Below are 25,511 nucleotides of genomic sequence, written 5' to 3'. Positions count from 1 at the left end.
AGACTAATAAAAAAGAAAAGAGAGAAGAATCGAATAGATGCAATAAAAAGTGATAAAGGGGATATCACCACTGATTCCACAGAAATACAAACTAACATCAGAGATTACAACAAACAACTATATGCACATAAACCAGTAGATCTAGAAGAAATGGATAAGTTCCTGGACACTTACACCCTCCCAAGACTAATCCAGAAAGAAGTTGAATCCCTGAATAGATGAATAACAAGGTCTGAAGTTGAGGCAGCAATTAATAGCCTACCAACCAAAAAAAGTCCAAGTCCAGATGGGTTCACAGCTGAATTTTATCAGACATACAAAGAGGAGCTGGTACAATTCCTTCTGAAACTATTTCAGTAATACAAAAAGAGGGAATTCTTAATTCATTTATGAGACCAACATTATCCTGATACCAAAACCTAGAAGAAACACAACTAAAAAAGAAAATTTCAGGCCAATATCCATGATAAACAATGATGTGAAAATCTTCCATAAAGTAGTGGCAAACAATCCAACAGCACATCAAAAAGCGTATCCATCATGGTCAAGTCATCTTCATACCTGGGATGCAAGGCTGGTTCAACATAGGCAAATCTATAAATGTAATCCATCACATAAACAGAACCAAAGACAAAAACCACATGATTATCTCAATAGACGCAGAGAAAGCCTTAGACAAAATTCAACAGCACTTTATGCTAAAAACTCTCAATAAACTAGGTATCAATGGGGCATATCTCAAAATAATAAAAGCTATTTATGACAAACCCACAGCCAAAATCATACTGAATTGGCAAAAACTGGAAGCATTTCCTTTGAAAACTGGCACAAGACAAGGGTGCCCTCTCTCACCACTCCTATTCATCATAGTATTGAAAGTTCTGGCCAGAGCAATCAGGTAAGAAAAAGAAATAAAGGATATTCAACTAGGAAAAGAGGAAGTCAAATTGTCTCTATTCGCAGATGACATGATTCTATATTTAGAAGACCCCATCGTCTCAGCCCAAAATCTCCTTAAGATGATAAGCAACTTCAGCAAAGTCTCAGGATAGAAAATTGATGTGCCAAAATCACAAGCATTCCTATACATCAATAACAGACAGAGTCAAATCATGAGTGAACTCCTGTTCACAATTGCTACAAAGAGAATAAAATACCTAGGAATACAACTAACAAGGGATGTGAAGGACCTCTTCAAAGAGAACTACAAACCTCTGCTCAAGGAAGTAAGAGAGGGCACAAACAGATGGAAAAACATTCCATGCTCATGGTTAGGGAGAATCAATATCATGAAATTGGTCATACTATCCGAAGTAATTTATAAATTCAATGCTATCTCCATCAAGCTACCATTGACCTTCTTTATAGAACTGGAAAAAACCACCTTAAACTTCATATGAAACCAAGAAAGAGCCTGCATAGCCAAGACAACCTTAAGCACCAAAACAAAACAAAACAAGCAAGCAAACAAACAAAAACAACAAAGCTGGAGGCATCACACTACCTGACTTCAAACTATACTACAAGGCTATAATAATCAAAACAGCCTGGTACTGGTGCCAGAACAGAGATATAGACCAATGAAACAGAACAGAGGCCTCGGTAGTAATGCCACACATCTACAACCATCTGATCTTTGACAAACTGGACAAAAACAAGCAATGGGGAAAGGATTCCCTGTTTAATAAATGGTGTTGGGAAAACTGGCTAGCCATATGCAGAAAGCTGAAACTGGACCCCTTTCTTACACCTTATACAAAAATTAACTCCAGATGGATTAAAGATTTAAACATAAGACCTAACACCATAAAAACCCTAAAAGAAAACCTAGGCGACACCATTCAGGACATAGACATAGGCAAGGACTTCATTATTAAAACACCAAAAGCAATGGCAACAAAAGCCAAAATAGACAAATGGGATCTAATTAAATGTAAAGCTTCTGAACAGCAAAAGAAACAATTATTAGAGTGAACAGGCAACCAACAGAATGGGAAAAATTTTTGCAATCTACCCATCTAATAAAGGGCTAATATCCAGAATCTACAAAGAGCTTAAACACATTTACAAGAAGAAAGCAAACAACCCCATAAAAAGTGGGCAAAGGATATGAACAGACACTTTTCAAAAGAAGACATTTGTGCATCCAACAAACATATGAAACAGTGCTCATCACCACTGGCCATTAGAGAAATGCAAATCAAAGCCACATTGAGATACCATCTATTGCCAGTTAGAATGGTGATCATTAAAAAATTTGAAGACAACAGATGCTGGAAAGGATGTGGAGAAATAGGAACGCTTCTACACTGTTGGTGGGAGTGTAAATTAGTTCAACCATTATGGAAGACAGTGTGGTGATTCCTCTAGGATCTGGAAATAGAAATAACATTTGACCCAGCAATCGCATTACTGGCTATATACCCAAAAGATTATAAATTGTTCTATTATAAAGAGACATGTACACATATGTTCATTGCGATACTGTTTACAATAGCAAAGACTTGGAGCCAACCCAAATGCCCATCAATGATAGACTGGATAAAGAAAATGTGGCACATACATACCATGAAATACTATGAAGCAACAAAAAAGCATGAGTTCATTTACTTTTCAGGGACATGGGTGAATCTGGAAACCACAATTCTCAGCAAACTGACACAAGAACAGAAAACCAAATACCACATGTTCTTATTCATAAGTGGGTGTTGAACAATGAGAACACATGGACACAGGGAGGGGAACATCACACCCCGGAGCCTGTTAGGGGGTGGGGATGCTAGGGTAGGGATAGCAGCAGGTGAGGGGGATAGGGAAGGGATAGCATTAGGAGAAATACCTAATGTAGATGACAAGGAATGGATGCAGCAAACCACCATGGCATGCATATACCTATATAAGAAATCTGCACAATCTGCACATGTACCCCAGAACTTAAAATATAATTAAAAAAAAAGAAAAAAGATATTTTAAGATTAAGGAATAGATATTTTAGATAAAGAAAATATCCATCAATTTTTAATCTCTGGAGTAAACTTCCTATCAGAAATGAGTGTTGAATTTCTCAAAGTTTTCTTTGGCATTTACAAAAATAAACACATTTTTCCCTCAGATCTATGAATATAGTCTATTATATTAGTGGATTTAATCATGTGGAATACATCTTGCATTTCTGGAGTAAATTGTACTTGGTTACAGTGTGTTGTTTTCTTCCTTTAGTTTAAATACTGCTGGCCAACATTTTACCGAGTACTTCTGCATGGTAGTCACTGATCTTTAGTTTTCATTTGTTTGTACTTTTAGATATAATTAATTATCAATGTTTTACTTCCTTCTTTAAAAGAATTAAGTAGGTTCACTCATTGTCAATGCTCTGAACAGTAGTCCACAACTATCTTGGCCCCATGGATGGATTTCGTGGAAGACAATTTTTCTACAGATGTGATTGGGGGTCAGGGGAGATGGTTTCCAGATGTGTTTCCCCTTCATCATCAGGCATTAGATTCTCATAAGGAGGATGAGCTAGATCCCTCATACGTGGAGTTCACAGTGGGTTTTGCACTCCTGTGAGAAGTGAGTGCTGCTGATGATGTCAGAAGGCCAAGCTCAGGCAGTGATGCTCACTTACCCTCGTTCACCTCCTGCTGTGTGGCCCAGTTCCCAACAGGTCCCTGGCCTGGAGGTTGTGGGCCTCTGCTCTGGGGTAATATATGGAGTACTAGTAGTCTCTGTTCTTTAAAAGTTTGGTAAAAATTCCCTGTGAAACTGCCTTGGCCCACTGCTTTTGGTGGGATAGTTCCTTGATAACTTTATTTTGTTTGAAGAAATCATTCTATTCAAGCTTTTACTCTCTCTAATGGGATCAGTTTTTGTTGCCTACATTGACCTAGAAATTATCATTTCTTTCTAGGTTTTTATTTGCATAGAGGGATGGAAATTAACATCTTACGAGTTAAATTTTTTTTGTTTGAATGGTTATTTCCTCCTTGTAATTTCTCTCCCCTCTCCTCCCCTCCCCTCCACTCTCCTCTCCTCCCCTCTCCTCTTTTTTGAGAAGTCTTACTCTTCCACCTAGGTTGGAGTATGGTGGCACCATCCTGGATTACTGCAACATCCACTTCCCAGGTTCAAGCAGTTCTCCTGTCTCAGCCTCCTGAGTAGCTGAAATTACAGGCACTCATTACCATGCCTGGATAATTTTTAGTAGAAACAGGTTTCACCATGTTGGCCAGGCTGGTCTTGAACTCCTGACCTCAAGTAATCCATCTGCATTGGCCTCCCAGAGTGCTGTGATTACAGGCATGAGCCACTATGCCTGGCCCCTCCTTGTAATTTCTTATTCTGTATATGTACATATAATTTTTCTCTACCATGAGAACTAGCAATTTGTCTGTTTTGTTCATTTTTTCTCGAGACAGAATTTTGTTATATTAATTAGTTTTACTGTTTTTCTATTCTCCACCTCTTAATTTTTGCATACCTTCCTTGTTTTCCTGTTTACAAATTCTTTTGGTTTATTTTATTGCTTTTTCTACCTCATTTGTGAGTTGGAAATGTACCTTACTTATTTTCATTCTTCTATTTTTATTGATAAGTGTTTAGTGCTATGAATTCCTCTGGTTACAACTGTAAATGTGATCAAATTATGCTATGAAGTGTTTTCATTTTTATTATTTTTTATATATTCTGTAATTTTAGATTATATTTTCTCTGTTACCCAAGAGTTGCTAAATAGATGTTTCTTTTTAAAGTTCCAGGTGGAAGGATCTTCCTTTTTTTTTTTTAAATTTTATTAGTAATTTCTAATTTGATTTTGTGATCACAGATTTTTGCTTTAATATCTCTACTTTATGGAACCTACTGATTTTTTTTGTGGCCTAATATTTAATTAATTTTTTAGTATTGAATAAGCACTTGAGAAAATGTGTTATTCTCTCTAATCAGTGCACAGATTTTGATATATAGCCATAAGACCAAACTTGCTGATCATGTCGTTTAGGTCTTCTATATCTGTACTGATAGGACAGCACTTGATGTGCCTTATATTGATAATAGTGAGTTGCTACTATAGCTTTCTTATTATTTCCATTTACCTGGTACATTTATCCATCCTTTTATTAGCTCTGAGTCATTTTATCTTAATGTGACTCTTATATACAGCACATTGCTGGATATTGCTTTGTGAGCCAAATTGAAAATATTTTTCTTTTAGTAGGTGAGTTCAGCCTGTTTACATTTATTGATGTGACTGATATGTTTGCTCTCAATTTTGATATAATATATACATAATTATTTGCATTGTATAATATTTTCTTTGTTTATGAGATGTGTATTCTTTGCTCTTTTATATTTACTTTAAGTATTTACACAGACTTATTTTTGTTCTGGTGTTTACCTTTGTACTTTTCTTTTATAGTATACCTATACACTTCTATACATTTTCTAATGTAATCTTTTACTATCTGATTTATTAGGTTTTAATAGTCTCCTTTAACTCTTCTACCCATTACCTATATAACAGTGATTCTGAATTGGGGTGATTTTTTCCCCCTAGGAAACATTTGGCAATAGAAACATTTATGGTGGTCACACTGGGGGGATATTACTGGCATCTGGTGGGTAGAGGTTGGAGATGCTCCTAATTATCTTATGATAAACAGGACAGCTCTCAAAACAAAGAATTATCTGACCTTACATGCTGAGATCAAAAGACCCTGCTGCACAGAAATTTTTTCTCTTTCTCTTTTTCTCCCATTTTTTGTAAATATTTTTACAATATATATAGTATTTTTACATTATTCCTTCTTTGTCCTTATTTAGTAACTCCATAATTACACACACACATGCTTATTTTTTGCTGATATTTTATCAGTTATCTCTTGGATGAAACGCATCCTCTAGTACTATGTTGTCTATTAAGTTAGTCACTAGCTACATGTGGCATTGAGCACTGGAAATACAGATAGAACAAATTAGATGTGGTATAAGTATAAAATACACTGAATTCAAAAATTTAGTACATGAAAAAGTGTAAAATATCTCATTTTTTATATTAATCATATATCAAAATTCCAATATTTTGTATATATTGGGTTAAATGATGTATGTTATTAAAATTAATTTTACCTCTTTTCACTTTTTAACAAGTGGTTAAGACAAGACATCAGATATTTTTTGGAAACTATCTGATTGTTTCACTGTGTGTTAAGAACAGGGAAGACTGTAGATAGCTAGGGAAAGATTTCTCCATTGTTGAGCTCCTAGGACAGAAAGGTGAACAGAGCTGGGTTTTTGAGTCATTTTCCAGTTGCTTGTTTTACAGAACATGTTTTGTGTGCCGATTATTAAGCTGTTGTCATTTGGCTCCAAAACCTCCCTTCTTTGCTTTGTGATACTAGGGCTGAAGACTCTGCAATTACATTTCTGCTTGATGAAATGCTTTCCTGTTAGGCTCGGCCAGTTGGCAGTGCTAGTGGGAGATGGGAAAACTGGAGGAGGAAGATGGGACTTGACCCTTCCTGGTTTGCTTCCTGTTCTGCCTTTGCTTCCTATTCCTGTCAGTTGGTTTTAGCAGCAGTTAGTTAAAAAAAAAAAAAAAAAAAAAGCCTGTTGGCTCTAGTTTGCCTGCCTGCCTTTTTTCTCCCCTCCTTCCTTCCTCCCCTCTTTCTTTCTACTTCTTTCCTTTCTTCTTTCTTTTGTTCTTCCTTTCTCCTTCCTTCCTTTCTTCTTTCTTTTCTATTTCTTTCCTTCTTTAACCTTTCTTTTTCTTTCCTTCCTTTTTCCTTTCTTTTCTTTCTTTCTCTTCTCTTCTCTTTCTGTCTCTATCTCTTTCTCTGTCTCTCTCTCTCTACTCTCTCTTTTTCTCTTTCTCTCTTTCTTTTTGCATTGTTGCCCAGGCTGGAGTGCAGTGGTGCCATCTCAGCTCACTGCAACCTCCTCCTCCCAGGTTCAAGTGATTCTCCCACCTCAGCCTCCTGAATAGGTGGGATTACATGCATGCACCATCAAGCTCAGCTTGTGTGTGTGTGTGTGTATGTGTATTTTAGTAGAGATGGGGTTTTGCCATATTGGCTAGGCTGGTCTTGAACTTCTGGCCTTAAGTGATCCGCCCACCTCAGCCTCCCAGAGTACTAGAATTATAGGCTTGAGCCACAAAGCCCTGCCTTGATAGGGTTACTTCTCTGCTGAAGACTTTCTGGTAAATTTTTTAAAATAAAATTTATTTTATGTGTATTAAAGAAATTTACTTTCATGTCACATGTCTTCAGAAAGTGTTATGCAAATTTCAAGTCCCATTTGCAATGTATAAGAGTGTCCATCTCAAACCAGTAGAATTTTAAAAGAATAATGCTCAGATTATGTTTGTATGAGGAGTATACATTTACAAGAAAGAATTTGGAAAACACATAAGATTGAAGACAAATATTAAAATTACCCCAAATCTTATTCCTTACATATAAGCACTATTAAGTTTGGTGTATTTTTTTTATTTTTTGAAGGCTGTTTTTAATATCACTTTTAAAAAAATTGTCAAAATGATGCATGTAGTTTGTAACCAAAAAATTCTAATGGTTTAAAGGTTAAAAGTCAAAGGTGATTTTCCTCCTTTTCTCCTCTCCTTAATTCCTATTTCTGAGCACTATCTTTTCTTTTAAAATTAACACTACAATGTATTTTTTGTGCTATTATAAATTTTAGTATAAATAACTTCTACTGCACTACATGAAAAGACACTAATTCACTTACACGCCGGCAAAGCTTTAGGCTGTTTCCAGTAACTCCCTATCATAAGTTTGCAATTAACTTCTCTGTACAAAAAGTTTTTTTCTGGATTTAAGTGTTTTTTTTCTCAGAAGTAGAATCACTAAGTTAAAGCCATTTTATATTTTTGAGTCTCTTGACATCTAATGTAAAGTAGCTTTTGAGCAAAGTTATTTCAGTTTATACTTCCAAGAACAACAGAATTTCTCATATTGAAATTTTGACTATCATGACTAATGACAGGAGATTCTTTCAACCAGAGGCCTTTCTATGTTTCTGTAAAGTCACTTTGCAGAGCACCTTTTGAGTTATGCTTACTTGACTGTATGTCCTCTACAGAATGACTCCTAGTAAAAGATATTTTCATCTTTCAAAAATGTGTCCATTTTATCCCAGTAAACAGTACCTAGCAATTTTGTACCCCTGGGATATTACAGGTGTGAGCCACTGCACCTGGCCTCTGTAAGTCTTATTAAGTCATTTTCCAGAACACAAAAGGTGGGGAGATTTCTTACCCTTTACTGTTTTTCTGGCTCAGGTGAAATTAAACATTGTGAAATTTTGCAAATAAGGTTAAATTTAGCTGGTAGGTGCCCTCAGTATTGCACCCTGTTGGATCACGTGTCAGTGGCTGCCATGCTTCATGTGTGTAATAATCCCAGTGATGGGGACGGTGTTGATATGCAGAATGGGATCTTACTCCACAGGCCCAGTGAGTGAGTCGGGGGTTGGGGTCCTGGAATTTGTACTGTTACCAGGGGATTCTGATGCAGTGAATGGTTTCTCACCAGGTGAAGAGAATCTCTACTCTGTGGATTAAATTACTGATGATTCTTGATCTTTGGTGATTGCAAATAAAAAAAAAAAGCCATATAGTAAAAATGAACGTGGGAAATGCTGACTTAAACATATTAAACAGATGACTGGGTGCAATGGCTTACGCCTGTAATTCTAGCACTTTGGGAGGCCAAGGCGGGCAGATGACCTGAGGTCAGGAGTTCGAGACCAGCCTGACCAACATGGAGAAACCCCATCTCTATTAAAAATACAAAAAATTAGCTGGGTATGGTGGCACATGCCTGTAATCCCAGCTACTTGGGAGGCTGAGGCAGGAGAATTGCTTGAACCTCGCAGGTGGAGGTTCCAGTGAGCTGAGATTGCGCCACTGCACTCCAGCCTGGGCAACAAGAACAAAACTCCATCTCAAAACAAAAGAACATATTAAACAGGTTTAAATGTATTTCTCGGAATTTTAATATGCTGATGCTCTTTAACATTCCTATATGCTGATACCGTCTGACTTTCCAAGGAGGGCTTATTATTATTATTTTTTGTAACCAAATATATATATATAACTAACTGAATTCACTTTATTGTTTATATACATATTTTTTTGAGACATGATCTCACTCTGTCACCCAGGCTAGAGTGCAGTGGCATGATCTCGGCTCACTGCAATCTCCACCTCCTAGGTTCAGGTGATTCTCCTGCCTCAGCCTCCTGAGTAGCTGGGCTTACAGGTGCATGCCACCATGGCTGGCTAATTTTTGTTATTTTCAGTAGAGACACAATTTTGCCATGTTGGCCAGGCTGGTCTCAAACTCCTGACCTCAAGTGATCGCCTACCTTGGCCTTCCAAAGCGCTGGGATTACAGGCATGAGCCACCCCACCCGACCTGTTGATTTTTTTGGGGCATGGGCCTCCTATTAACATCTGATCCTCCTAAGACAACATTTGAAAGTTCTGGATTAAGTGATCTTTCTATTATAGTATTTCTCATTATTCCCTTAGTACCTTAAAAAATTTAATGAGCTTCCCTAGGCACATGGCTTTTATTATATGGTTTAGGCAAAGTAAAATCTTCATATTTTGCAAATCTAAATTTTCTGGGCTAGATTAAGTGACTTCCTAGCAAGCATGCTTAACTTTTTTCTTTATATTCAAATGCCTTTTTTGTTCATTATCTTAGTAAAAAGTGTACCAAAGAAACCTGTTTTGAAGCCCTCCATTTCCTATTAGTGCCTATTAACTGAAGTGAGATGTGATCTAGAAGAACTTCATATAATGGAAATAAAACCCACGTGACCAAAAATTTAACACTCATCTAACAACTGCTTTAGAAGTGGCAGGGTCTTTATTGTTCAGAATTTCTAATGTTGGGGTTTATTCAAAGGGTTATAAAAAAGGTCTTTTGAAACACTCCTGTAGCAAATTATTTTGGCTGAATTACAAATCCTCAAAAGTGGGGCTTTATGATAATGGAAACAGAGTTAGAATAAACTCGAACAACATTTGTAGGCAGCACTGTGTAATGAGTGTTGAGTGCACTGCTATATTATGACTAGAGGCCTATCTTTTCACTATCTCAGCAAACCACTCCTAGCTTTTATACACAGTGTTATTGGTCAAGTGCTCTGTGAGCTTCCCTGTTTCTTTTATCCAATTGTTACATGCATCTTCTGCATATGAAGCACCACAATCTCAGATGACCCTGTCGGGTTTGAATTATTAGCCCTGGATCATTCTCCTGCTAGAAATGTTCTACATATTCATCCGTAGAAGTAAATAACAGCTTCAACTTAACATGTCAGCAACTCTATAGAACATTCTAGCTAACTTGGATGAGCTTCAATCTTGTGAATAGCACCCTCTGAAGTTTGGTGGGTCAGTAATTAGGAAGGAAAACAAAGGTTAACTCACTAATTTTGTACTGGTGTTTTGTAATTTGCAAAGCACGTAACATACCTGATCAAATCAGAGAAACCTTGAAATGCTGCTGTGAGGCAGATAGTGTTGTAACCTCTTCCCCACAAAGGTGGGGAAGCTGAGACTCAACTAAATTAAGTAACTTGCCCAAAATTTCTTCCTCAGGAAATGATGCATCTAAGACTCAGAGCCAGGTAGTTTGATGTGAAAATCTATTTTTTTCTATCACATAAGTTTCATCTCTCCGAGTCACCTTCCACTTAGACTGTATAAACTCCAAGATAATTTGGTTGTTTACATTCAATCCCTTTAAAGATTACCAAGGAACTTACCAACTTTCCAGTTACAAATATTTTCCGTGAAACTTTCATGAAAGCAGTGCAGTGTAGAGAACTGAGTGAATTATAAAGAGTTTGAGTAAATTTTGTGTACACTTACTAGTCTTGTGACACTGAGAATGTTACCTCCCTGAGCTAGTTCCTATTTGTGAAAATGAGGACTGACTATAGCATGTCCTTTATGGGATTATTATAAAATATATATAGAATATGCCCAGTACAATATTGAGGGTACCTAGTAGCTAAATTTAACCTTATTTGCAAAATTGGACAATGTTTAAAATATATATAGAATATGCCCAGTACAATATTGAGGGTACCTAGTAGCTAAATTTAACCTTATTTGCAAAATTGGACAATGTTTAATTTCACGTGAGCCAGAAAAACAGTAAAGGGTAGGAAATCCCCCCCACCCTTTGTATTCTAGAAAATGACTTAATAAGGCTTACAGAGGCTGGGTGTGGTGGCTGACACCTGTAATCCCAGCACTCTGGGAGGCTGAGGCAAGTGGATCATTTGAGGTCAGGAGTTTGAGACCAGGCTGGCCAACATGGTGAAACCCCGTCTCTACTAAAAATACAAAAATGAGCTGGGCATGGTGGCGTGTGCCTGTAATCCCAGCTACTCGGGAGGCTGAGGCACAAGAATTGCTTGAACCCAGGAGGCGAAGGTTGCAGTGAGCAGAGATCATGCCACTTCGTTCCAGTCTGGTGGACAGAGCAAGACTCTATCTCGAAAATAAATAAATAAGAAGACTCACAGATGCCTCCTTTGTTTACCTGTAACAAGGCCCAACTTAGACCCTCAAAATTTCTTATTTTAGCCTCATAAATGAGTAGCTGAACGACTTGTCCCGTTGATCAACTGGCACAAAATTCTTGGTATTCAAACTTTGGTTAAGCTTCTTTCCTTCCTCCAGGACCCTGAACTTTGGCCCACCCTCAGCCTGGGCTAGCATGTAATGCCCCTTGAGAATAAGCTGGTCTCGGGGTCAGACGTTCTCTGATCACACCATCTTTCCTTCTGTTTTCCCCACACCTGGTTCTTCCTAGCTTTGTTTATTCCTCTCTGAGAAAGAAAAAAATCTTTTTTTTTTTTTTTTGCCTAACCTTTGAGATGCGTGCAGACCTCACGGTCAGAGCGTTCTTCCTGTTACAACAGTCCTTCTCGCCTCTTGCAGTAGTTCCCCAACAACCATCTCCCCTCACAGTAAGCCTTTTGAAGAAAGTCTCTTCTCACGAAGTCAGGATTTGTTTTTCTTTGACAAGTGTATAGAAGGGCATTCTGTGAAAGAGATCTGCAGCCACTAGCATGTTATCAAGGTAATTCCTCGAGACAATGCTTTTCTTTTGGCGGCTGCTTATGACATTGTCCTATAGCTCATCACTGGTCACTTATAGGGAGGGAGATCAGGGTGAGGTCTGGAAAAGTTGCAGGAGGGTGGGAAATAGAACTCTTGTGACCAGCGAAATAATAGTCTCTTCTATTTAAAATAAGCTATAGTATATCCATCTGTCTTAGTCCATTTTATGTTGCTGTAACAGAATACTGGAGACTGGGGAGTTCATAATGAACAGCAGTTTATTGGCTCATGGTTCTGGGAGGTCCATGACTGAAGGGTCTGCATATCAAGGACCTTCTTGCTGTATCATGGTGGAAGAACAAAATGGATGAGAAAGAGAAAGAGATTGAACTCGCAGCCTCAAGCTGTTTTATAATTGGCATGAATCCATTCATGAGTGTGGAGCTCTTGTGACCTCAATAGCTTCCATTAGGCCTAGCCTCTCAATGGTGTTGCATTTGGGAATTAAATTTCCAACCACATACTGTTTTGGGGACACATTCAAGCCAAAACACACAGAGGAAAGACTAGAATTTTCTGTATTCTAGTCTTTCTAATCCTTCAAGAGGATTAGCCACTGTTAACAAGTACAGAATATTAGGGTAAGATTTTTCATTTTTCCCTCCAAAATGTCTACAATGCACAAGGATTGTTCTTTAAAAAATTGTTTTTCTTTCTTTCTTTTTTTTTTTTTTTTTTGAGAGGGAGTCTCACTCTGTCGCCCAGACTGGAGTGCAGTGATGTGATCTTGGCTCACTGCAACCTCCGTCTCCATGGTTCAAGTGATTCTCCTGCCTCAGCCTCCTGAGTAGCTGGGATTACAGGTGCCTGCCACTATGCCTGGCTAATGTTTTTTGTATTTTTAGTAGAGATGGAGTTTTACCATATTGGCCAAGCTGGTCTCAAACTTCTGACCTCAGGTGATCCACCTGCCTCAGCCTCCCAAAGTCCTGGGATTACAGGTGTGAACCACTGTGCCCGGCCTGTTTTTCTTTATTTTCGTATTTCGAATGAAGTATACTGTTTGAGTCTGTTTGAGATGTTTAACAAAATTCTACAGACTGGGTGGGGTTAAACAACAGAAATTTATTTTCTCACAGGTCTGGAAGCTAGACAGTCCAAAATCAAGGTCTGGCAGGATTCAATTTCTGATGAGGGCTTTCTTTCTCACTTGTCAACGGCTCCCTTTGCTGTGTGTTTTCACAGAACACTTCTTTGGTGTATGCACAAGGAGAGAGGAAGAGAGTGAGTTCTCTGGTGTCTCTTCTTATGAGGACACTAATCCTATCAAATCAGGATCCCACACTTAGGACCTCATTTAAACTTATTTTCTTACTGCAAATAGGACCACACTGGGGTTAGGGTCTCAAGAAATGAGTTTCATGGTGGGCACATGCATTCACTTCATAGCACGTAAACTTACTATAACGGAGACAAGCACTGTTCTAGTGTTTTTCTTTCTTTCTTTTTTTTAATAGAGATGGGGTTTCACCATGTTGGCCAGGCTGGTCTCGAACTCCTGACCTCAAGCAATCCATATGCCTTGGCCTCCCAAGGTGCTGGGATTACAGGTGTGAGCCACCGTGCCCGGCCTATTCTAGTGTTTTTTCTATGCCCACACAAACCCCCATATATGCGGAGAGGACAATACATGTACACATGTATATGCATGCACATAGCCACCCGGAGTTTCTTGTTGTTTTAATGGGATTATACACGGCATCTTTTTCAGTATTTTGCTTTTTCCACTTTACTACATATCCTAGACAACTTTACAAGTCAGTTCATACAGATCCGTTTTATGATTTTAATAGCTCCTTAGATTCCTTGTGAGTACTGTCATTCGTTAAAAGACATTTAGTTTATTCTCACTATTTTTGACTGTTATGTTTAAGCAAACACAAAAATTAGTATAGGAAGAGCCTAATTGTGAACAAAAAATTTGCATTTTAAAAATGCTAGAAATAAATAAATAAAAATTTAAAGAGTACTTATTTCTGATTGTGGGAATATAGATAATTTTATTATTTTTAACAAAAAGCTTGCTTTGTTTTCTACCTTACACTTAATAATAAGGTGGCTGAACATACGTTTGCCCGGTTTCCACGTAGAGTCTTGCTTCAGTTCTGCTCCGTGTCTCCGCCAAGAGAACGAAACTTCAGCTACTCTGGAAGTTACTGTGGTTAGCCATAAATATTAGCCGAAATTACATTGAGTTGCATCATCATTGCAATGTTCATTTTATTTACATAAAGCACTCGCTTCCTTTTGGAGAGACTGTGTGCTGACGAGAATGTGTGTCGGATTTGTGTTTGACAGACTTTTGCTTTGAACTAGTTGGACTGTACGTGACTTGAAAAGTTACTTTTAGTTCTCTTAACAGCTCTCTCAGCTGCTAAACAGAGAGTTGTGAGAATTAGAGACCAAAGGATTGAAACTTCCTTTTTTTGAATTCATGGACAAAAATGCTGACACAACTCTTTATTTCTCGCTTATATATGCCAATGACAAATGGAATCTATAATCTGTATAATGCCCTTCCAGCCCTTCTTTTAATGTGTGTGAAATACATAAGAAATATATTGGAGCTCTCTTTCTGCAACCAGTTCATAAGCTGGTCTCAGGGTCAGACGTTTTCTCATACTTGGCAGGCTGAGGCGGGTGAATCATTTGAGATCAGGAGTTCGAGACCAGACTGGCCAACATGGTGAAACCTCGTCTCTACTAAAAATACAAAATAAGCTGGGCGTGGCGGCGAGCACTACGATGTTTGAGCTAGCTCTACATGATTTCTGCCTTAACTGGCTTTTATTCTGGGCACACTCTCCTTCTTTCTGTTATGCAAGCATTTTAAAAGTTATTTGAAAGATGGGGATACTGCTAACTCCAGGCTGTTGGTCAAGAGAAGACCAGGGCAGCTTTTGCTGGGTAAGGTCGATTCCTCCGGTGACACTGAGTGCCCCTGCAGTGCTCTTTTTCTTCTGCACAGTGGAAGCTGTGGGGTCCCTGTTCCAGGCTCCAGCCAGGTCTGTCCCCAGGTTCTAACTCTGCGTTAGGCCGGCGGAAGCGGGGGCAAGGGGCGGGGTGCTATATAGGAGGAAGGGATTGCTTCCGGAGAGCGTTTCCCAGAGCAAAAGAAAAGGAGCTAGTGGTGGATCTTTCACAAGTCTACCAACACCAGAAGCTTCGTACACAGGATGCTCTCCAGTTCTTTGATGTGGCCTGAGAGACAAACTACCCCGCTTCTGCTCTTAAAGAAGAAAAAGTAAAGCAGACGATGTAGGCTGTTAATACAAGTCAAAAATGTCCAAATAAAAACCGTTGAAAGTCTTCCATATTTGCTTCCCTCTGCACCACTAGGCCAATGTGCACAGCTACAACCACGCTGTATATCTACAGTATTTTTTTAAATATCAACAAAGTTTTACCCCTTACTCATATAAAATCCATTACAATTCTAGAAAACTTCACGACCTCCTCTCTGTCTTGATGTCAGAAGCAGCAGCAGGCTGGAAGATCTAGCTCCAGCGATTAGATGCCTGAACACAGAAATGGCCCAAGTCACTTTCATTCACAATTTAGTGGCCAAAGCAAGTCACAAGGTCACACCTGCCTTCAGGAAGTACATTGTCTCCTGTGCCCAGAAGAAGAGCAAGGCTTGAACGTTAGTCTGCTGTAACAATACCTACCGCGCGGTTTCCTCCCTGCTTACAGTCATCTGAGGGACTAATAGTCTCTTTGCCTATCACTTGGCTCATTACTTATGGACCCAAGTGGGGCTGATCCCTAAAACCAGAGTCAAACCTATTTCTCTTCATTAGTTTCCACACTTTTTCCCTCTCTTCAGCTGGGAGCATCTTCATCTTAAAAGCTGTAGATACAGATAATGCCTTCACAATATATGGAGCCCAGCACGTCAGGCAGGTCATTTCTTTCCACGTTCCTTCCTTTCCTGATGCCTTCAAAATCTGTAAGGAGAAGTTATCTGCCATCTTCTCAAGCCCACTGGTGACAGTACAGCAGAAGAGTCAGAATTTGGCCTCTTGTGTAAGAAAAACTGGTTATCTGAGGACCCGAATCTTGGGCATAGCTGCCATGCCTCCCTAGAGCATGTTTATAACTTCAGATTCTGGGAGGGATATTATTTTTCTTGACCTTTTAGAACACTACAAATTGTTTCAGGCAAGTTCTGTGGCTGGTTCCTGTGTCCCAGAGCCCAAATTACCTGCATCTGCCAGTGAAAGTGACACGGTGTCGCTTGTCTGGGGTTTTATACCTGCGCGCGTGCACACACACACACACACACACACACTTTCTCTATATGTAACTGTATATTGTATGTACACACACACATCCTTAACTCTGTCCGGTTGTATGTATACAGTTAATATTTTTTTGGCCGAAAGTGGGATCATATTATACATGTGTGAGATCGTGTAACTGGTGCTGGCGTGGCTGAAGCACTCTGGCTTCCATTCCTTAAACAGCAATTCCACACACTTAAACCTCCTTCCCTCTCCCTACCCAGCAGGTACTCTAGCAGGTTGGCCTTCCAAAGCCACATTCATATCTTTCCCTTGAGACTTGCCAATAGTTTCATGGGTGAGGAAGTTTTGCCTAAAGTATAGTTTGCCCAAAGAGAGTACAGGAAAACTCACACTTGCCTGGATATTATCTCTGTCATTGCCTTTCCTTACGTCCTCTACTCCTTGAGAGACTAGTAAATGAAAGGGAAATTTAAAAAAATAAGAGAAGTAATTTGAGTATTTGTTCGGAAAGTTTTTCAATCCTAGCCTGTGGGCTTTGTGTTCAGTCAAACAATCTGGGGTCCAAGGTGACAGATGCAGACCTTGCCACCGTGCTCACTGAATTCAGCCCCTCCCCACGAGCCACTGTAGCCAGGCATTGTAATAATTAGATTTTAAAAAGATTTCTAAAACAAGTTACTTAGGCCGCAATTTAACACATATGTTCTTTTGTTCTCTGAGGATACACAGAGCAGTTGTCTGTGCTCACAGTTCTGATTAAGCTAATAATTGGAAAATATTCACATCTAAATGGGCTTCAGGATCTTAAATGGTAGTTGTGCTTGGGAAGTAACAGATATTTCTCCTTCAGAAGCAGGCAGCCGGAAAGAACACAGCACAGAAAGCTTTAGGATGTATTTTCCTAGCAACTGTTCTGGATCGTCCAAGGCGAGTTGCAGAGTAGGACGGGCAGGGAATGAGTGACCCAGTCCCACGGCGTGGGACCAGCGCAGCAATGCAAGCCTGACAAATGCGCTGACCTCAGGGAAACTTGCTGGGCCTTATAAACATAGTTATGTTCTGACTTTCGCCTCGTTCTCATTTGACCCTTTTCACAGATCTGTGTTTCCCAATCAGCCTTCAATCCCTAAGGACGGAGAGTTGGTGGCAGCCAGGAGTAGGGTGATTTGTGGAATGAGTGCTTCTTCCCTTCAACTTGTTCCCACCCAGCACAAGGACGTGGTCTTGTACCCTCTTCACAGTGCATTCAGTCATTGTCCCTGTCTCCCAGGTGAGCTTACGTGAGCAGCAGTGATGAAAACAAAGCCACAGCTTTGCAGTGATTTTTGCATCTACAGTGGGCTTCTTCATGAAGAGGTGACAATGGGTACAGCATGCTTAATTAGCCTCCTAACGCCCCCCTCCCCGACCCAGCATATTGTGTTCTAAAGGCCTCTTCATCCTTATTTAAAACCATGTTAAAGTTATTATTGTGGCTTTTTTCTGTTTTTAGGGTCAGAGAGGGAGGAACTTTGTTTTATTCACGGCTGTGTCTCCAGCACCTAGAACAGTTCCCGGCACCCAGTAGACCCTCAATAAATACTTGTAGAATGTTTGTAGAATGACACTGTTATTGCTACTTTATAGCTTTCAAAGGTCTCCATCATAAGAAAGAAACTTTAATATTATGTGTAGTAAGTGGTAGGTTTTTCTTTTTTTAATTTTTTTTTTGATGGAATCTCACTCTGTCGCCCAAGCTGGAATGCAGTGGTGTGATCTCGGCTCACTGCAGTCTCCTCCTCCTGGGTTCAAGTGATTCTCCTGCCTCAGCCTCCTGAATAGCTGGGACTACAGGTGTGCACTACAATGCCCGGCTAATTTTTGTGTTTTTAGTAGAGACTGGATTTCAGCCTGTTGGCCAGGATGGTCTCAGTTACAGGTGTGAACCACTGTGTCTGGTTGGTAGGTTCTTTATAAAATCACCAACAAAGACCCTTAGTTCAGATTCTTTAAAAGTAAGAAACGTGTCTCTCGTGTCATTTATGCATTACCCCAAAGTGCCAGGAAAATGGGCTCTCATAGGTCCAGTGAAGGCTGCTGACTACCGACCCTTTCTAAGGACACTTGGCTGAGGAACCATTCAACCTCAGAACACTCTCCTGAGATGGCTAATAAGAGCAACAGTTAGTACCCACTTGTTCATGTGGAACCAGGGAACACAAACTTTGGTTGAAACATTTTCTTGTGTTGTTATCAAGTGAAATCATCTGTAGCTACTTGCAGTGCAGTCAAAGAGCCACACGCATGAACCACCGAACAGGAGCATCCCATTGCGACTGCCTCTGTCTGTTGTTCTGCACGTCTCCTTCTTTGTACCAGAAAAGCCTTTGAACGCCTGTCTGTGCCATTATGGTGCTTTTGACAAGATGCGGAAGATCAGGAACAGGGAACTGAAATAGGAAGAAAGATGCCACACAGGAACTGGGATGGAAATTATGATTGTCTCAGGAAAAAATCATGTATGAAGTATTGGTTGTATGTAAACTGTAGTATGAAAAGTCAAAGAATGGAATTAAACTAATAAAATTCATCTAAAATGGAATGAATGAAAAAGTGAGTCACTGGACAAATAAATGGTTAATCTAAAATGCATGTATTTGGTACAGTTACTAGATCTCAGGGATCATCTTCCTGTTCTTATGTCGGTTTTGGTGTCATGTGTAAACCACTGGTTTTAGAATGCTGTATACCATGCTTTTCTTCCTACATTAATATGCATCTTGTCTTATTACTGTAGGAAGAACAGCCCATCTTTCATAAATTTCACTGAAAAAGTACTAAGGAAAATGTGATCCGTAAAAATTGCTGTCCCCAATCATTCATTCAATTGTTTATCAATTATTCATTTATCTAATTGCCATAAAGGATGTGAGGCTCTGGAAATACACTGACGAATGAAGTTCAATCTTTGAAGATGCAGTGGAAAATTTTCGACAGAGTATTGTTAAAATAATGCCTTCATCATGAGAGATTTGGGAATTCTTTTTTTTTTTTCAGACCTAGTTTTGCTCTGTCACAAAGGCTGGAGTGCAGCAGCCTGATCTCAGGATTTGGGAATTCTGATGTCAACGTCCAGTTTATTTCTTGAATGGCAAAACTGTGTAGCCCTATTTCATAGGCTCCTACTTTACCAAGGCCGCTAAAGCTGGTGTATTCAAACGCCATGTCCTGGAAGCCGAATGGATCCTGGTCCTCCTAAGGTGTTTCTGATAAAGCAGTATGTTCAAGAGCACCTAGCTCAGAGTGAATGCCTGTTTGCTCCTCTTTTTCCTTCAATAACTGCTTGAATTATCAAATATGATCTGTGGCTTTCTTCAGAAAGTACCATTTCCCACCATCAAAAACTGAAAACAGATTTCTGAGAGCAAATTTAATCTACTTTTGAGAAATATCAGAGGATCCCTGAAGTCTCAGATTTTATGTTTCTTTTTCTTAGTGCAATGCTTTTAATTTCTAATGTATTTTTTGTTGTTGTTTTGTTTGGTTTTTTTGAGACAGGATCTCACTCTGTTGCCCAGGCTGGAGTGCAGTGGCTCAATCTCGGCTCGCTGCAACCTCTGCCACCCTGGCTCAAAAGATTCTTCTGCCTTAGCCTCCCGAGTAGCTGGGATCACAGGCTCCTGCCACCATGCCTGGCTCATTTTTGTATTTTTAGAAGAGATGGGGTTTCATCTTCTTGGCCAGGCTGGTCTCGTGCTCCTGACCTCAGGTGTTCTGCCCGCCACCTCGTCCTCCTAAAGTGCTGAGATTATAGACATGAGCCACCGTGCCCAGCCCAATGTGTGTTTTTAATGCAAACAAAAGTCGAACTCAGAAGGGACTCCATCATAACATGCCTTAATCATAGGAAAAGGTAAAAACATCCAGAAGAGGAAAAGCTATATCACAAAGCGAGGGAAAAAAACCCCAGCACCCAATGCACGTTGAATGTAGAACCCTTCATCACTGTTCCATGCAAATACCTTACTCCTTACTCCACGTTACTAAAAATACTTGCAGTTGCCCAACTGAGAAGGATTTGTTTAGCACAAATTTCTGGAGATGGCTAATTTCAACACCATTTAAAAATATAGATTCTTACATAGATACATTTACACATATTCATTTACGGTTACTTTTTTCCCTCTAGGAATGACTTATATTGTAAACTACATTGCTGGGTAGCTTGTGTTTCTATATAATGAAGTGCCACTGGAGAGAACAGTCACTTGTAGCAGGTAGCAAAGAAATTTCAATAAAGTAAACTCTTAGGATTATCAAAATTATACATTTGGGGCTGTTAGCATGGCCTAGAAAAAGATGAGGACAGGCTCATCTCATTAAAAGAGAAGAAATAGTGGAATTAGCTTGAATCTAATTACAAGCCACACTATCTAATGTAAAAACATGACTGTTTTTTCACTCCCATTCATTTTGACTAGTAATTAGTTTTGGCCTCTAAAATGCCACCCTTTAATCATCCAAACACAGATGTGATTTGCCGTGCAATTTAATCTTGCTTTAATGAAGAACTAATGGACGCATCGCAAATTACTTTCCCTGTTGGAGAAAAATTCTATTTCCTGCTTTTCAAAAGATCAAGAGTATCTTGTGATAATAGCCCAAGCCGCCCTGGCAGCCTCACCGCACAGAGCAAACAAGCTCTTTTACTCAACTCCCAATTCAACGGAGAAAAAGAGGCTACAATTAGCAACAAAGCAGGGGAAACGCAGCATTACAGCCGAATCACTTTCTGTAGCTCAACCCCCAGTAACCACTGGCTTGTTAGAGCCAGGTCTAAAGTGTCAGGAGCGAACAATGCACTGTGATAAATTACTCTCTTCAAACAGCTGCACTGCTAATTTTCAATTATACACACAAATGGCTCTCAGATTGGAAGAAAATGGAGTGCATGGGGAGAACAGTAGTAGATTTCTGTGTTTGTTTGGTAGTGAGTGTAGAGGCGGGAGGATGACATCCTGAAAAGAAGGCCGCCGTGAGGAGCCAGTGTTTGAACTTCAGAAGATGAGCCCTCCCGAATCTTTCGGAGACCTGTGCTTTCCTTGCTCAGCGCTGGGTTCCAGAAGGACTGGCGTGATGCGTTACTTTCCTTCGTGGGTTTGTTTTTTTGGTTTGTTTTGACCTGCTACCCACTTTATACTGAAAATTCCCAACTGACCTGGCTGTTCTGTCTTGGTGAGCCCACTTGGATTCGCAAAGTCTCCATTCCCCTAGGTATCCTTGCCTTGTGTGTACCAGATACCCACAGACCCTTCCACCTGCCCCCCTCCTTCCTTCCTTTATTCCTCACCAACCTAACTGTGCTTGAACCTTCTACATGTTCACTCTCCTTCACCCCATTACCTGCTAGTCCCCATCGCCAAGTGCGAAGCTTTCTGTGTAGACTCTGAAGAGACACCTCCTCCACCCAAACACAGAACATTCACCCTTACAGACAGAGAAACATTTTAGAAATCTCAGCTGTTTTTTCTGAACTAGATTTTACCTACAGGGATGTTAAAATTTGGTGAGTCTTCTCTCTCAAATAAGAATGAGTGCCATGAAATATTCCTTCTTATTTAGTCTTTAATGCAGAGATAAACAATACATCAACACACATGATTATTCTTGTTTCTTTGCCTGTGTGTTATCCGTGTATCCTCAGCACCAGCTTATTTGGGGGCTGATTTTTAGAGTTTGGGGACTATCTCTGATTCTTTCAGGAAGGATTCATGGTGGACCTGGGCTCAAACCCACTCCACCCCACACTCTGAGCACATTTGTGGAACATATGCTTCTCCACTCCCCTGTTTTCCATTGTGGCTATTTCCCCAAAAACTAAAGGGAAGAGTTTGCTTTTCCATCAGAAGGCACTTGCTCTAAAGATCTGAATGGCGGCATGAATTGATTTTCTTGCAGAAAACACGAAGCCAATTCTTGCTGGATCTATTTCTGTCTGATTCCAAGCAGGAGGTTACAGCCACAAGTGTGTGACACAGAATTGTTCCTTTAGCTCACTTTCTTGGAAAGCAGTTTGTGACCAGAGCAGCTGCTCTTTTGTCTCGCAGCAGGGATGGTGTTGATGTTACTGCGTTTTTCATCTTGAAGATGCCACAAATCTTTTGCCTCCATCAGCGTTCGTTCATTGTGTTCACTGACAAGGAGGCACTCGTCTTTTGGGGAACAGTCTTGGTAGACAGCCCCCGTCACCTTTTTTTAAAATGTGCTGATTCAAGCCAGGAGCCTTTTTTGACTTCAACAGCGGGGAAGAAGACAGTAAATGGGCCTCATCTGCTTAAGGGCCACACATTAAGTACGACACAATCATTTGGCCAGATGAGGATAATGGCCATTAAAATGTTCTGATTTGTAACCATTTTCTAGAAGAGTGAATGTAATGTAAATTAATGTTCAAAAAAGGGGCTTCTAGAAGGGAATTTGTTTTAAACAGAGCAATCATTTTAGAAGGATGGGGTGGGGAAAACCTCTTTTAGAGCAGTCCTCCTCACCAAGGAAAAACTGTAAGCATTATATATTTGAATTAGAAATACTACCATTTAGGAAAGACTGTGGAAAATTTAAAATGCCAGTCCATTAAAAGTTACTTTTCTTCATGCAGTGGGGAAGGCCACTGGGAGGTGGGGGATGGTTGTGATACCGAGTGGAAATGCGGTACTTTTTTTTTTTTTGCTGAAGTGGGATTTTACTCCTTCTACTTTATAATCGTTACAGAAATTTAAACCTCAAACCATTTCAGCCCAAGCTTATACTAAGCTTGTTAGTGGTTTCTGATGCTGTGGACGATAATGCTGCAGCATTACCATAAATCAGCAGAATTAACTATGATCTTCAGAAGCATGCTTGAAAGTGGGTGACAGAAGTCTGCAATTTGGTGCTCTGAATATTATGATAACATTCTATATTAAATGTTCATAATCTACTTAAAGCTGAGCTTCAAGTACGTTTTGTATTTGTGCTTTGCCCAATATTAAAAGCCAGTAACAATTATTATAACCCATGTGAGATTTCATTATTTGCAAATGCAAAACATAAAAATATGTGGTCATGCATGTACCAAGTGACCTTTTTATTAATTTTTTAAAAAGTGTTCATTTTTTCATTGAAATATGGTTATTGCTTTGTGCACTTAAGAACTGGCTTTAAATTGTATTTTTATTACATTGTCATACATGAAACAAATGACTGCAGATGATCTAAAGATTCAAATGCTATTCCGATACTGCAAACTTCTAAAATATATATTCTTCAGTCTACCTTTTCTGTCTGATGTCAGTCTTCATATAATCTTATGACTCAAAACACAAGGATCTTTATTGGATATTAAGTCCCAGAAAGTAATACTCTACTTTTAAATACAGAATAATTAAGGCAGATAGCATGTGTTTTGCACTTCACTCCCCCAAAAGACTTATTCCCTTACTTGGTCCCAGAATAACCTAATTATGAGCAAATCAAGGTTTATTTTTTTTCTTGCCCGTGTTATTCCACGCTAACTTGCCTACTTACCAGGGCACATTGATCAATGCTCTAGATGTACAAAGAAAATATCTAGGCAAGTCATTCTTAGCAAATGGATAGGAAATTAATTTTTTTACAATGTTGGTTGTTCACTGCTTGAACTGAAACCGTCAGCTGGCCATTTAGGCTTACCCCTAAGTGGCACCTGCAATGAAGGCTGGATGTCACAAGCAACTGGCTAATTTAGCAGGTAAGCGAGTTACACACACTGAGGATCTTTTAATATGTAACTTATTGGGCTAAAATGGAGATCACATAAATGATGCAAAATGTAAATGTATCTCTGTTTCTCACTGATTTTGTGCAAATGTAAGGGGGAAGATAGAATTCTGATAGTCCTTTTCATTCACAATGATTATATAGAAAAGCTCATCTAAACCAGATCCTAAATGGGATTAAATATGATCTATTTTAAGTGGATAATCTTACAAAAACCTCATAAATTTCTAGCGCTCAAATGCTCTCAAAGAAGCTCTGCCTCTCAGATCTTGACTAGGGGTGCAGGAGGAATCTGAGTCCTTGAGATTCCTCAGGGTACAGTGCTTTCTCAAGCTCACCCTCGCTTGCTTCAACAGCAGGGAACGACTGCCAGCAGCCTGCCCTTCTAGTGTCCTTCGGCCCACGTTTCACCTGTAAAAGGAACATGAAAAGACCTATGAAAGCACTTTGAAGAAACTGCTATATGCGTGCAAGATATGAAACAGAAAAACATATTGGCAATAACGATCACAATTTATCATGTACCTCCTAAGTGATGCAATATGTAAATGATTTGTACATTATATTTTAAGTCCATGCAAATGATAACGTAAGCAATTTAAACCTTAGGGAGATGAGGAAATAAGTCTCTAGAGAAGTTAAATAACTTACCACCATTTAGGATTTGAATTCAGTTGTTTGATTCTAAAGCCCATAATTTAAATCACTGGACTACTCTGGCTCTAATTACTTAAATACATCTATTATATATCATTATTTTTAAATAATGTTCCAAATTATACGGCCAGTGTGTTATATTATGATGTATGAAAAACCAGGATTTTTAATCAGTTTGCTTCCTCTCCAAAGGAACAAGATTCGAGAAACAGTGATCTCTTATCAAATGATTGGGAAAAGCAAGAAATATATAAAGGGCTGGAGTTCTCTGGATCACTCAATCAGGGACATAAATGACTTTACCATGATGATGTAATGCTTCAATTGCCACTTTAGGTAGATTCACAAAGAGTCATGTATTGTTTTTCCTTTTCCTTTTTCTTTTTTCGAAATGAAGTCTTGCTCTGTCACCCAGGGCGGAGTACAGTGCCGTGATCTTGGATCACCGCAACCTCCACCTCCCAGGTTCAAGCAATTCTCCTGCCTCAGCCTCCCAAGTAGCTGGGATTACAGGTGCCTGACACCACACCCAGATAATTTTTTGTATTTTTAGCAGAGATGGGGTTTCATCATGTTGGCCAGAACTGTCTGAACTCCTGACCTCAGGTGATCCGCCCACCTTGGCTTCCCAAAGTGCTGGGATTACAGGTGGGAGCCACTGT

The 25,511-nt window shown here is 39.4% G+C and overlaps 1 long non-coding RNA gene across 2 annotated transcripts in view; it reads left to right on the top strand.

Annotated features, from left to right (window-relative positions):
- The window catches only part of LOC128929687 (uncharacterized), a 205,234-nt gene that overhangs the window by 131,089 nt on the left and 48,634 nt on the right, over positions 1-25,511 (top strand). For both annotated transcript variants that reach the window (XR_013527020.1, XR_008476548.2), the window contains exon 3: positions 17,514-17,686. This is a non-coding gene — a long non-coding RNA (uncharacterized LOC128929687). The remainder of the gene's footprint in view (positions 1-17,513; positions 17,687-25,511) is intronic.

The sequence above is a fragment of the Callithrix jacchus genome, chromosome 15 (genome assembly GCF_049354715.1).
Source record: "Callithrix jacchus isolate 240 chromosome 15, calJac240_pri, whole genome shotgun sequence".
Taxonomy (NCBI): domain Eukaryota; kingdom Metazoa; phylum Chordata; class Mammalia; order Primates; family Cebidae; genus Callithrix; species Callithrix jacchus.
This window is presented reverse-complemented; position numbering and strand designations above follow the sequence as displayed.